The 15,394-nt window shown below is 37.2% G+C and overlaps 1 protein-coding gene across 11 annotated transcripts in view; it reads left to right on the top strand.

Moving 5' to 3' along the window:
• The window catches only part of ARHGAP21 (Rho GTPase activating protein 21), a 128,656-nt gene that overhangs the window by 54,273 nt on the left and 58,989 nt on the right, over positions 1-15,394 (top strand). The gene's annotated exons all lie outside the window — the stretch shown is intronic.

Genomic DNA, 15,394 nt, shown 5'->3' with positions numbered 1-15,394 from the left:
CATGGTACAATCAACAAAGCTAAGTGATTAGCGTTGGTACAATACTACTCTTTACAGACTTTATTTGGATGTAATCTGGTTTTCCACTAGTATCCTTGTTCTCTTCCAGAATCCCATGTTGTATTCACTTGCCGTGTCCCTTTAGTCTTTCCTTGTATTTTATGACTAGTACTGATCAGTTTGTTGTTTTGTTCTTTTTTCTTTTTTTTTTTTTTGAGATGGAGCCTCTTTCTGTCACCCAGGCTGGAGTCCAGTGGCGCAGTCTCAGCTCACTGCAACCTCCGCTTCCCGGGTTCAAGGCCTTCTGAGTAGCTGGGATGACAGGCACCCGCCACCATGCTTGGCTAATTTTTTTTATTTTTAGTAGAAACGGGATTTCACCGTGTTAGCCAGGATGGTCTCAATCTCCTGACTTTGTGATCTGGCTGCTTTTGCTTCTCAAAGTGCTGGGATTATAGGCGTGAGCCACTTCGCCCAGCCTGATCAGTTATTTTATAGAGTTTCCTTCATTTTCAATTTATATGACATGTTCTCATTATTAGTTCAAGGTCATACATGTTTAGCAAGAATACCACATTTTCATCTATTTTAAGTGTACAGTTTGGTAAGTTTTGATGGATGTATAACTTGTGAAATCACTATCCCAATTAAGATATGATATCTAAAACAACTTTTCCATCATTCCATAAAGTTCCCTTATTTTTTTTATTCTGCTGTCTCTAGATAGTCACTAATCTGATTTTTATCACTAATAGCTCAATTTTGTCTCATCTAGAATTTTTTTTTTAAATGAAATAATATAGCATGTACTCTTTTGTGTCTTTTGCCAGGCATAATATTCTCGACCTTCACTGTATTATATGTATGAGTGCTGATAGTACTACTATTTTTTCCTTCATGAATATACTACAAATTGCTTACCCACTCAACCTGTTGATGGACTTTTGTGATAACCATTTGAGGTCTTGAAAAGGTTATGGGTTAAAATGTGAAGGAAATGGCTTTTCTTTTTTTAAGTACTCTCAAAGGTAATCAGAGGGTGTAGGGCCAGGCAGGACTCTTCATAGTTGTCACAGGTACAAGATGAGCCCCTCCTGCATCACCATCTGTCATGCACCAGGGTTCAGGATGAATTCCAAATGTTACTTGGCATGGGTTAGAAATAAGCCTTAATGGGGAAAGGGAAAACTCACAAAGCTGGCGTCAGCAAGAGAGAAGAGGATGGAGGTTCTCCATCTTCCCGTTGTCCTGAAGGCTGATGTGCTGATGCCTGGACAACCTACTGGACACACAGCATCTAGAATTCATGCCTCTTATGCGGGGGGGAATATACTTCTTATAAATGTAGAAAGACGTCATTATAAAACCATGCATATCATTATGTGTCTGACATAGCTCGCTGAAGTGAATGGATTTAGTTTTGTGCTTTGGCTAGAGAGTAAATTTGAACATTTATAAGGGAAAACTAGAAGATCTATTACAGGTTACATTCATGCTTTAGGTCCTATTCTATTGAATATGGGCTATAAGTTTGCTTTTGAGCTTGCCAGTGGCCATAGAAAAGATGAGAATATGATCAGTTAAGGATACGCATTATTCCTAAAGAACAACATTCTGTTTGCACTGAGGTCTGAGACAGGTTTCTCCCTTGGAAAACAAGGAGTGATACAGCAGATAATATTGTCAAGACCATTTTTTCCTGTGGCTGTTTTTAAAGTGGTTCCTCAGTGTAAGCCAACTACAAAACCTTAAGTTCTCATTCAGCTTTAAGTGCTTCTCAGCTGGGCGTGATATTGCTCTCTGGAAGGTATATGGTAATGTATCCTCTTTATACACATCTTAATCACAATTGGGAGAGGGGGAGTGTGTATTGTCATCTTGTGGGTAGAGGCCAGAGGTGCTCTTGAAACAGTACACTGGACAGCCCCCCACAGCAAAGAATTATCTGGGTCAGGCACAGTGGCTCACTCCTGTAGCCCCAGCGCTTTGGAAGACCAAGGCGGGCGGGTCACTTGAGGTCAGGAGTTTGAGACTAGCCTGGCCAACATGGTGAAACCTCATCTGTACTAAAAATACAAAAATTAGCCAGGCATGGGGGCACACACTTGTAATCCCAGCTACTTGGGAGGCTGAGGCAGGAGAATCTCTTGAACCTGGGAGGTGGAGGTTGCAATGAGCCGAGAACACACCACTGCACTCCTGACAGAGCAAGACCCTGTCTCAAAATAATAGTTATTATTACTGTTACCTGGCCGCAAATGTTAATAGTGCAAGAGTGAGAAACCCTGGTTTAAAGGGATGGGCACCAAAGCATTGTGTTCCAAGTGTCTAGGTCCCCATGAGTCTGATCCAGTGACAACAGTCAAACCATTCAGAAGAATGGATATTCAAGGCTGCATATCTAGTGATCTTTTGTGATTATTATCCCTTACAACTAAATTTGAGATATGAATTGAGTTACTGCTGTCGTTTGAGGTTAAATTATCTGGTTGTTCTACTGCCATGTATGATGTTGATTAAGGGATAATCCTAAGGAAGGAAAGTTACATTGTAAGAAAATATAGAGTCAGTATTATAACTGGAAGATAAAAGAAAAAGTTCATAAAGAATGTAAATACAGTCATCCCTTGATATACGCAGGGGATTGGTTTCAGGACCACCTGCATATCTGCTAATCTCCACACACTCATGTCCTGTAGTAGACCCAATGGAATCCATGTATTGGAAACGCAGATTTTGCATCCTTGTGTTACTGTGAATATCGTATTTTTACTGAAAAAAAAAAAAAAAAAATCCGCAGACCTATAGAGTTCAAACCCATTGTTCAAGGGACAAATGTAATTGAAATGTAGTAAAAATTTACTATCAGAGGTCTAACACATTGAGGGAGAAAATAATTATAAGCAAGGTTAACAAAAAGGTAAATCAAGTTAGTTAAAAGACTAGTAAGATATTTTTTAAAACCACAAAACTAAGGCTTTAAAATGAGAGAAACAGATATTCAAGTACCTTGCCTCTTCTGAAGTGAAGTTCAACGAAGTTGGATATTAATTAAGTCCACAAGATCTGTAGTTTTTCTTCCTAAGCAAAGAAGAATATGAAAAGGTATGAGAATATTTGGAGAAAGTGATTTACAATATAATTGTAATATATATTTGGAAAAACTCCTTGATTTGGGGGAGTAGGTTGGGAGACTGGTGGAAATTACCGTGTGACTGAGAACTTAATCTCATATATTTCAGGCATCATAATATATATTTTTATCTTCTTTAAACCTCACTCTGACCCTGTGAGGTATGAGATAATATTCCTATTTTGTAGATGAGGGAACTGAGGCTGAGAAATAGCTTGCCTACATTTAAACAGCTAGTAAGTGTTAGTAACTGGATTTCCACATCAGTGTCTTAAATCTTAAGTCCATCTTATAAATCTGCCATCTTACTTCCATTGTCATCATTTTAAGTCTCTTTCCTCATTTCTTTAATTTCATTTAAAAAATAATTCTGGCTTAAAAAAGGGTGTGACCTATAGAGTGTGAAGATTAGTACATACATAAAAATAAATAAAAATAGGGTATATTTAGTATGTTATGAAATCAACTCTGTGAATTCTGCATTGACAAAGGTCAAGGAGATCCCAAGTTCAGAGGCTGTGAACACTTTGCAGGAGCAACCATCACCTGTTACTCAGTTTTAGTATTTGGCCAGCAGTGGACCTGCAAAGCTTAATGAGGTTATGGAGTCTTAGTGCCCTACCACTTTGATTGCACCTTTGCTTTCCAAGTGTGAGTTTGCTCTTGGCATCCCAACTGATAGTTGGGGTCACAGGCTATTTCACGAAGGCCTGCTTAGCCCTCAGTATAATAGTCACGATACCATTTCAGATAACCTGATCCACAATTACACCATATTGTATGTGAAAAAAATTTCTTCTAACTTCTAGACAATTATTTACAAGTCAGTTTTTAGAATGCAACCTATTCAGAGATAAACTATAAATAATTTAGTATTTTAATTCAATAGAATGTTACGATTTTTATCTTACTCTCTCATTTGCTTTGAAAACTTATTTTTGAGCATGTTGAGATCATGAAATTCTTTTATGTAGAATTTTGTGCTAGTTTAATAGAATTGGAGCTTCCAGTGGAATGATCAGAGTCAAAGCCTAGAATCACTGGAGAGAAAATAATTACCAGGATTTTATTCAAACTCCTAAGAGATGCTGTTGTAATGCCAAAATTCTGTTAAACAGCTGAACAATTTTGGTCGTCTTTCCTTTTGACAATTTAGTGAAATCTCTTCTGCCACTTAATTTTCTTGTTTCTTTCTTATCAGCCAAGAAGTACTGAGCCATTTAATTTTCTGATTATTTTATTTACCCATTGTTTGCATTTTGTTATGTTTCTCATATTCTTTATGTGTGCACTCTCTTATATTTTAGTAGTATTTTTTCTTGGTTAGTTTTCTGTACTATGATGCAGACTTTTTATAAGTAAAATGTTATTTAAGTAGAATAATTTTTTTTGATGGTAACAGTTGCTTGTGTATAATGAATACCTTGCTGACATCTGTATTCCCTTAAATCTCTGGAGAATATAATAATTTATAATATATATATTTATAAAGATAGTGAATATAACAATATATTAACATTATATAATTATAAATAATATATTTAAAATTATGAATATAAATAAAATAAGAAATGAGATATATATTCCTGTGGGTTAAAAAAATAAAAATAATTTCAAAAAAGAATAGTAGGAGGTGGCAACCAGCTTCAGCGTGTCTTTCGGCAGCCTGGGCTGGTCAGATGGCCTTGCGAGAAGGCTGGTCTCGGGATGCCATCCAAAGTTGGTGACAGCAGTCAGAGCCCTGGCTCCAGCACGAGGGCCTGAGCAGAACATCAGATATTTAGCTTCCTATGGTATACTGATGAGCAGACCTCATCCACTCATACATCAATTTTGATTAAGGAGATATGTGCAGGAACTTTCTTCACAATTGCTGCATCATTAATAAACCAAAGAAAATATTCAGAGAGGAGGATTTTAGGCTGTTCAGTGCAGGAAATGTATGATGTTATATTGGGAATGAAGGAAAAAAAATCAGATATAATATGAAAGAGATCTGCATATTGTAAAAACACAATTAGAAATTGAGTTTCCACCAGTGTTACCGCTAAGTGATACTCAGCAGTAACCTTGGTGAAACCTCATTTGGTAAAGGCCTCCTGTACTAATGGGAGACTTTTCAAGCATGGTTCATAATCTAAGACTTTGGGTGGTTTATCAAAAGCATGTTTGGAATTGCTTTCAAAATGTAGCAGTGTTACTAACCTCCATGGATCTCTTTTTTGAAGTATTTGAGAAGAAGCATTCACCAAATTTTCTTTTCTTTTTTTTTTTTTTTTTTTTTGAGAGAGAGAGAGTGTTGCTCTGTCACCCAGGCTGGAGTGTAGTGGCATGATGTTAACTTACTGCAGCCTCAAATGTGTGAGCTCAAGCGATCCTCCTGCCTTAGCTCCTTAAGTAGCTGGCACTACAGGTGTGCCCCACTGCCTTCCAGAATGATTTTTAACTATATTGACCATTTAAATGATTTGAGTTTCTCTGGTTGTTAGGTAAACATACTAATTATGTTTTTATGAACTCTTAATGCTGGTCAGGAGAACAACCACAGGTGTCTTAAATATTCTTGAGGCTACTTTAAGAAGTAGTTAGAATGATGATGATGAAGACCACAATAATGATGATGGTAGTGGTGGCAGCAACTAATTTAACAATGTACTAGCTGCATCTCAAGACTTAGCATGGATTCACTTATTTAACCCTCTCAACAGCTTTCTAAGGTGGATATTATCATCACTGCCGTATTTCAGATGATGAAACTAAAATGCAGAATGTTTAAGTTACTAGCAGGTGGCAGAGCTGGGCTGCAACTCAGGAAGTCTCTAAATTTCTACCATAGCCTCATAAAGTTCTTTACTCTTGGCTGGGTATAGTGTCTCAGGACTGTAATCCCAGCACTTGAGGCCAGGAGGTTGAGAACAGCCTGGGCAACATAGCAAGATCCCTGTTATCTACAAAACAAAAAAAGAAAGCTCTTTACTCTCACATAGTTCATTCTTGTGTAAGAAAGAGGGTTCTGTTCTCTTGAAAGCTAGATAATAATAAAAGATCCATTTATATATCTTCTTTGAACAGTAGTGTTGCTGTGAACATGCATGTACAAGTGTGTGAATTCTTGTTTTTAATTTTTGGGGTTTATACCTAGGAGTAGAGTTGTGGGTCACATGGTAATTTTATATTTCATGTTTTGAGGAACTGCCAAATTGTTTTCCACAGTGGCTACACCATTTCTATGTCTCCACCAGCAATGAATGAGGGTCTTAATTTCTGTACATCCTCACTAGCATATGTTATTTTCCATTTTTGTATTATAGCCAACCCAGTGGGTGTGAAGTAGTATTTCATTGTGGTTTTGATTTGTATTTCTTTAATGACTAATGATTTGAGCATCTTTTTGTGTGTTTGTTGCCGTTTGTATATCTTGTGTGGAGAAATGTCTGTTTATATCCATTGTCCATTTTTAAATTGGGTTGTCTGTCTTTTTGTTGTTGAGCTATAAATACTCTTTATATATTCTGGTTACCAAGTCCTTATTAGATATATGAATTGCATATATTTTCCTCCATTATGTAGTCTGTATTTTCACTTTTTTTTTTTTTACTTTCTTAATAATGTCCTTTGATGCTCAAAAGTTTTAAATTTTGATAAAATATAATTTATCTACTTGTATTGTTTTGCTGATGCTCTTTTTGTCAAAAACTTTTTGATTAGTGGAAGAAACCAAGCACAAAAGAGTACTATCTGATTCCATTTATATAAAATCCTAGGTAAGACAACTCTATACAGGTCTGTGAGGTGTCATGGTGGTTTGCACCTGTTGACTTAGTTACTGGGAAGGCTGAGAACAGAAAGATTGCTTGAGCCCGGAAGTTCAAGGCCAGCTTGGGCAGCATAGTGAATAGTGAGACCTTGTCTCTTAAAACAAAACTGATATTTTGGGCTGGATAAAATAATAATAATAATAATAATAATAAAACAAAACAAAATCCTCTTCTAAACAGTTCTGTGGTTGCCTGAATCGACTGCAAAAGGGTACCAGGGAATTTGTTAGCATGGTAGAAAGGTCCTGTATCATGACTGTGGTAGTGGTTACATAGGTATATGCCATTGTCAAAACTTATTAAACCCTGCACTTAAAATGGATATTTTTTAATCTTAGGTATGTTGTACCTCAATAAAGCTGATTTAAAAAAAAATTATGTACAACTTATCCAATCTACTATTAATTGACATGGAATTGTTTTCAGTGTTTAGCTACTTCAAACAATGCAGCTATGAGCATTCTTGTATGTGTACTTTTGTACACATATGTACTCATTTCTAGAGGGCATGTGTGTCTGGGCATTGCTAAGTCATGGGTATGCATATGGGTACATTTAGTAGATGCTGCTAAACAGTTTTCTGAGGGGACTGTACCCATTTACACACTCTCCAACAGTGTATGAGAGTTTCACTTGCTCCATCTCTCACTGACACTTGATATTGTCAGTCTTGTAATTTTAGTCATTGCAGTGGAGGTATAGTGGTATGGACTATGGCTTTAATTTGGATTTCCTGAACACCAATGAGGTTGATTACCTTTTATTTGGATTTTACCCGTCAGTTCTTTATTAATTATTGACTTGTAGGCATTCTTTAAATACTGTGGATGTATACTTTGTTAGTGATATATGATTAGCAGGTAATTCAACCTATGACTCACCTTTCAGTTTCTTATTAGTAATTTTTATAAAGGGAGGTCTCTAATTTTAATATCATCAGAATTATCAGTCTTCTCTTTTATGGTTAATACTTTATGAGTTCTATTTAAGAAGTATTTTTACGACTCTATGGTCATATCCTTCTGTGTTATCTTCAAGATGCATTATTCACAAGCCTAAAATTCCTAAAATTCACCTGAAATTGATTTTTTTTGCATCTGGTATGAGCTCAAGATGAATTTTTTTTTCTATTTGGATGTTTATTTGACCCACACTATTTTGTGGAAAGTCCATACTTTCTTTACAGCTCTGTAATACCACCTTGATCATAAAGTGTATGTGTTGTTTCTAGACTTGCTTCTATTCCAGGGATTGGCCCATGGCTCATTTTTGTACAGCCTCCAAGCTAAGAATAGATCTATTTTTTTATAGGGCTGTTAAAAAAAGAAGACTATGCGACAGAGATTGTATGTGTCCCACAAAGCCTAAAATATTTACTGTCTGGCTCTTTAAAGAAAAAATTGCCAACCTTTGTTCTATTCCATTGATCACTTTCTTTATACAAAGACAACACTATCTTAACTAATGTGGCTTTATAATAAGTGTTACTGTTGGGTATAATAAGTCTTCCAGTTTTGCTTTTCAAGATTGGCTTGACTATTTTTCTCCATTTGCAGCATCTAAGTTTTAGAATTGAATTTTCAGTTTCTATACCCACAAGAAAAAATTCTGCTGGAATTTTGTTTGGTTTTATATTGTTTACAATATTAGAATATTTGAAATATTAAATCTTTTGATCTATGGAAGTGGTGTCTCTCTCTCACGAATGAGTGTTGAGTTGGTCTGCATCTTTTGGGATAATCCTTTGATTTTTCTTCCTTAATCTCTTTATGTGGTAGATCATGTTGGTACAATTTTCAAATGTGAAACCATCTCTGCATTACTGGGCTAAACCAAGCTTGTTCACAATATGTGATGCTTTTTATATATCACCAGATTTGGTTTTCTGTTTCATTTAGAATTTTTGCATCTCTGCTCAAGGATTGCCTTCGCCTAAAGGTGGGCCTTGGTTTTTTTGACAATTGGTGTTGAGTAGCAGACATCAAGATGGAAGCAGATACTAAGACAGGATGAAATATGCAACGACTTATTGGGGGCAATGCCTGTAAAGAATAAAGATGAGAGCAAGAGAGGACAGGGGAAAGCTTCAGACCATGAGACAGGTCTGACCCCTGTGAAAGAAAAGAGAAAAGGAAAGAATTGGTAGGAAGGGCCCCATACTGCAGCACAGATCTAAGAAAGCCTCTGCCAGGCCAGTGAAGAACCCCCAGGCAAACACTTGTCTTTTAGAAGAATCCTGCTTTGGGCCAGAATGGGGAAATGTGGCCTCTGTGTGGACATGGTGATGGATCTAAAGGGTGGCAGCTGGGGCTGTCAGTCACTGTCTTCCCTGCGGCAGGTTTTTCTGAAGGAAATGGGAACAGCACACGTCCATGCTTGACATGGTTGGGCTTTTTCTTTTCACCCCTGTTCACAGACTGTATTCTTTTGGGGACCCCCCCAAGTGAAAACATGGTGTTTCCTAGAGCTCTTTTCTTTGGCCCTGAAGTTTCCATTTTTAAAAAAAATTTCCCCAGCCTTTTGAGATTGATGGAAGCTCTGTGCAGCTGTTCAGTCTCTCTTTCCCATTACTCGGGAACAGGAAATGCCTCAAGGTGAACGGTTATGCAAAGCACTGGACTCACCTCTCTGGACTTCCGTTGGGAAGCTTGTCCCATTAAGCCATCTCTGCCTTGGTTGCTTTCTGGTACCTTCACACAAATATGATTATACATCGTCTAGCTCTTCTGGTTGTTGATGGGTGGAAGAGTTGATTCTGTAACCAGCTAACTCACCATAGGTAGATTTAGAAATTTTCACCTTTGCATTTAATGTAATTAATTATGTATTTATTGTTTAATCTTCACTTTTATTTTGAACTTTCTGTTGGTTTAGACATATTTTTCTCTTTTCTGAGATTAAAAAATAATTTCTCTTCTATACTTTCTACTTGAAAGATTAAATGACATTATGCTTCTTTTAATGGTTATTCTAGAAATAATACACAAGCTCACCAAAGTCTAATGCTACTTAAAATTCTGTTCTACTCTTATACAATATACAGACCTTAGAACATGTTAACTCCATTATCTCCTTCCTACCTACATGTTGCTTTTTTTATTTTTATTTTTTAAGAGATGGGGTCTTACTATGTTGCCCATAGTGATCTTGAACTCCTGGCCTCAGGCAGTCCTCAGGCACTACCCAGAGCCTCAGTCTCCTGAGTAGTTAGGATTATAGGCATGAGCCACTGTACCTGGCTCCAACATGTTACTTATATGTTTGCGATGCAGTTCTCTCTCCTTTTTTCCCCTGAAATATCTGTGTTTTGCCCTCATTTTTGAAAGGCATTTTTGCTGAGTACACAGTTATTCAATAATATTGAGGATGATATTTCATTCTTACTCCATCTCCCATAGCTACTAAATTCTCTAGTTTTTATTTTTCTTCTTTCATCTTTCTGGTTTGCATCCTAGATAATTTCTTCCAATATACGTTCAGTAAATTTCTTTTTAGTTAAGTTTTAAAGTTTAGTTCTTAGAAGTTTTTTAGGGTACTGCAGCAAATATGTTTGATCATTTCTTACAGTTTTTCACCAATACTACTTTTAGGTTTATCTTTTTATTTCTTCAGACGTGATAAGCAGAATTCTTTTATAATCTTTGTCTGGTGATTCTTTTATTAGTCTTTGTGAGTCTGTTTTTCTTGTTTTCTCTGGTAGCTTTAGCTTAGAATGTTGTTTTCCATGAATTTTTTAACTAGTTTGTGTTTCTTGACCTTCAAAAATTATTACTTGGGGATTCTTTGAGATCTAAGATGAAAAATCTTTTCTCCAAGTTGATTGGTGTTTGCTTTTCTAGGAACAGGCTGTTACCTGAGTTAACCTACAAATCCATGTCCATGTCCAGTTTAGACCATAGCCACTTTTTAGAGCTGTCTTTTCCCTTCCTTCTTTTTTTTTTTTTTTTTTTTTTTTTTCCTACTTTGCTCAGCCCCCAAGATAGCCTCTGGGTTGGTGGGGCATTATTTGTAGTTACCCTTCCTCTGAAGTGTGGGAGAATCCGTGATAGATTTGTAACTAGATTTGGGCTTTTTTTCCTGATTGCTGGGTAGAAAAGTTCTTAAAATGGATGCTCATGTTCAGTGGCCTGGGCATATATTGTTTCACTGGTATCATTAGTATTTTGGGATGTAATTTTCTAGCAACTAGGCTGTGCATGTATATATATATACTACGGTTCAGATATAAAGTACCCATCTCTCTATATTAGCCCAGTTAGCTAGTACACTGATAAGTCATTAGATAATTTGCTGCCCATGTATTTGTCCTATTAAGATGTAGTTATAATTACCAAGTTATTTGTAGTTTCCTATTATGGGTAATATTTCCCAATGTGAAATGTATAAACTCACTTATATACATGTATACACATATATACATATGCCTACATAAACACAGACCAAAGTAATAAGTGATTCTGAATGTTGCTAATAACAAAGTAACTTCAAAATATTTATTTTGTTCTTCTCTAGTGGACAGGTGGGAAAATACAGGAAAGGAGATCTCCAGGGTTGTCTTTGGACTAACTAGGACATGGTTAAAACACTTGGGAACCTCAGATATAAAGGGCTGTGATGGCAAGAATATAAATATATATAATTTTTAACTTTTTTTTTAAAAATGAGACAGGTTTAGCTCTTGTTGCCCAGGAGGATGCAGTGCAATGACTCAATTTCAGTTCACTGCGGCCTCTGCCTCCTGTGTTCAAACAATTCTCCTGCCTCAGCCTCCCGAGTAGCTGGGATTACAGGTGCCTGCTACCATGCACAGCTAATTTTTGTACTTTTAGTAGAGATGGGGTTTCACCATATTGGCCAAGCTGATCTCTAATTCCTGACCTCAGATGATGCACCACTTTGGCCTCCCAAAGTGCTGGCATTACAGGTGTGAACCACTGTACCTGGCTGACCTATGATATGTATTTTTTAAAAAAGATTGACTTTGCTTGAAAGAGACGTGCCTGGGGAGGAAGTAATAAGCTGCTTTCAAATGTTTGAAAGGATATTTTGTACAAGATGAAGTAGATTGATGTTTCACAATTTTTAAAAGCTACAGATAGACATTTCCCCTAATTCTCTACTGGAAAATTCCTACTCCTATTTTGGAGACAATCTGAGTGATTGTTCATGCTATGTGGTAAACAAGTAGGAAATTTCCTCCTCCTTACGTACCTATTCTAGGGAGGTAGTGGCAGCAGCACGAACTTGATGAAGGCAAATAGAGAAATGAAAGGCAAAGACTGAATATTAGAATATTCAGGCTGGGTGTGGTGGCTCAGGCCTGTGATCCCAGCACTTTGGGAGGTTGAGGTGCATGCATCACCTGAGGTCAGGAGTTTGAGGCCAGCATAGCCAACAAGGTGAAACCCCGCCTCTACTAAAAATACAAAAATTAGCTGGGTATGGTGGTGCATGCCTGTAATCCCAGCTACTTGGGAAGCTGAAGCAGGAGAATCCCTTGAACCCAAGAGCCGGAGGTTGCAGTGAGCCAAGATTGTTCCACTGCATTCCAGCCTGGTGGACAGAGTGGGACTCTGAAGGAAAAAAAAAAAAGAATATGCAAAATAAAATTTCCTTATATACTTAGACTTTTAAGTATTTTTATGGAAAAGAATATTTTTTATGTATTACTTTCAGAGTAAAGATCATTAAGGATAGAAATTGTCTTTCATTGCTGAGGTTTTAGTGCCTAGTAAGTACCTGGTACATACAGTAGGAGCTCAGATGTTTGCTGAGTAAATGTGTTGAATTAAGGGAGGTACACTGGGATCTTTCTAATGACCACCATCTTGATTTGGCACAAGCTTCTAAAATGACTACTCCCAAGCTGCAAAATTTAGTATGTTAGATCTAACCTCTGCTATTGAAGAAGAAAAGCAGATTTTCGACTGCCCTCCTACTTTTCTTTGGTCTTTTCCCATCAACCTCTCTAACACAAAGTGCCAGTGACACTCTTTTGATTTAGAAATCAGTTTCCTGTAGCTGCTATGTGTGTCAGCTAGAACAGCAATAACAAAAATATGGTAATCTTGGATTTATATAAAAACTTGGACTTTCTCTTTATAAAATAAACTGGTAAAATAAGGGGGTCAAGTTAGATGAAAGATTTAAAAAAAAAAACCTTTTATTTCAAGTCCCCGGAAACCTTGCTTACTGTGGTCTAAAATGCAAGGAATTCGATTGGATTAAAGAAGCATTGTCAGAAATTCCATTTCTAGGAATAGATTTTAAGAGTTTGAAAGTTAATTTGGCAGCCAAGAAAATAAATGGAAGTTTTAAAAATAACATGAAATTTAGTATTTCAGAGAAATAATTGGAGATGCTGAACAGATAGGGCTATACAGGTAAAAACAAGAAGAAAAATACATGACAAAGTATTAATGCTCTCCAGAATATTAATTTCTCCTCTGGAAAGAACTTCTTTATAGAAATGTTCTAGAGGTAACTCTGTAATTCAGTGATTTTGAGCTTTTTTCCCCTAAATTTTTAAATTTATAATTGACAAGTATATATATTTATGAGATACAGTGTGATATTTTAATGCATGTATACATTGTATAATGAGTATAATGATTTCTTTTTATTTAAAAAAAATTTTTTAGAGATGACTTCTCACTATGTTGCTTAGGCTGGTCTTGAACTCCTGAGCTCAAGAGATTTGCCCATCTTGGCCTCCGAAAGTGCTAGGATTACAGGTCTGAGCTACCATGCTAAGCCATTTTTTTTTTTTTTTCTGTAAATACAGGCTCTCATTCCGTCTCCCAGGCTGGAATGCAGTGGCTCAATCTCAGCTCACTGCAGTCTCCACCTCAGCCTCTGGAATAGCTGGGACCACAGGCATGCACCACCATGCTTGACTAATTTTTTTAATTTCTGTAGAGACAGGGTTTTGCCATGTTGTGTAGGGTGGCTTTGAACTCCTGGGCTCCCGGCTCTGCCTCCAAAGTGTTAGGATTACAGGTGTGATCCACCACACCTGGCCAAGTTGATTTTATAGAAGTTGAGCTGTCTTTTTTAAAACTGCTCCATAACTTAAGACCTTAATCATAGACATCCCCTAGTTGGGTAGTCCCATTTTCCTTCCTGATTGCTCTCCAGCTAGGTAGCCTACATTGAAAGTACATGATCCATAATTTAGTAAAGACTTAATTATAATATTTACAGTCCCTGTTTTTGATGTTTAACATATAATTTTTCACCTTTGCTATAAAAACAGAACAGAAATATTTACGTGTAAATGCCAAATACATTAAATCAAGAAATATAATTTTTATTTATTCCCTTAGCAAACATCTATTGAGTCTGTCCTGTGAGCCACCCACTAAACTAATTGCTGGGAAGCAGGGTGGCCTCTAACCTCACTTCTTTCAGATAACTGTGCACATGTCACCTTTTAGAGAGGCCTTCCCTGACTACTTCAGAAAAACAGCCCTGCCTTTCCCTCTTCCTTTCCTTCTCACTCTGCTTATTGTTCTCCATAGCACTTATCACCTTTCTCATATTTCTTCTTGAGCATTTTTCTCCCTCATTTGGAATGCAGAGCAGCGACTTTATTCTCTTACTTTGTTTCTTAAAGCACAGAACAGTTCCTGGCATATATACATCTAATGAATATATATATATGTATACAACACAGACTCTGATTCCTTGTGCCATGATCCTGCAACAACTGCATATGCCTTTATTTTTGTACTTACGTAATTATTTTATACTAATACCAACCGCCAGACTAGGAACTATCTTTTTCCCCCCGCTCTGAGACAGAGCCCCTCATTCTGTCGCTCAGTCTGGAGCATAGCAGCACAGTCTTGGCTCACTGGAGCCTCTGCCTCCTGGGTTCAAGTAATTATCCTGCCTAAGCCTCCCGCGTAGCTGAGACTACAGGCATGCACCACCACACCCTGCTAATTTTTATATTTTTTAAGTAGCGATGAAGTTTCGCCGTGTTGGCCAGACTGGTCTTGATCTCCTGACCACAAGTGATCCACCCACCTCAGCCTCTCCCAAAGTGCTGGGATTACAGGTGTGAGCCACTACACCTGCTGGAACTTCTTGAAGTCAGAGTTTTAACCACCAGAAAAGGGGATCTCAGGTGGGGTATCCATTGGGTTGTTGACAGATGAATAGCATTTTATCAGGAGGAAGGAGAAACGGCATTCCAGAACAGATTTCAGAGGTATTTAGAAATTGCATTTGCCCAGATTTGGTGGAAGGATTTGAGGATGGGAGTGTATGTCTCCAGTTAAAGATGGCTTTGGAGCATTATGCTTAGCTTTACTGGCTTGAGTGACTGGTTAGATGGAGGTGTCATTAAATGAAGTATCGAAGGACATCCAAGTGAAATATATCTCTCCTTCCTCCGGAAAAACGAGCTTAGTTTGGGATAAGTTGTATTTCTGATGCC

This window comes from Callithrix jacchus, chromosome 7 (genome assembly GCF_049354715.1).
Source record: "Callithrix jacchus isolate 240 chromosome 7, calJac240_pri, whole genome shotgun sequence".
Classification (NCBI taxonomy): domain Eukaryota; kingdom Metazoa; phylum Chordata; class Mammalia; order Primates; family Cebidae; genus Callithrix; species Callithrix jacchus.
The sequence above is the reverse complement of the archived record's forward strand: the minus strand, read 5'-3'. Positions and strand labels throughout refer to the sequence as shown.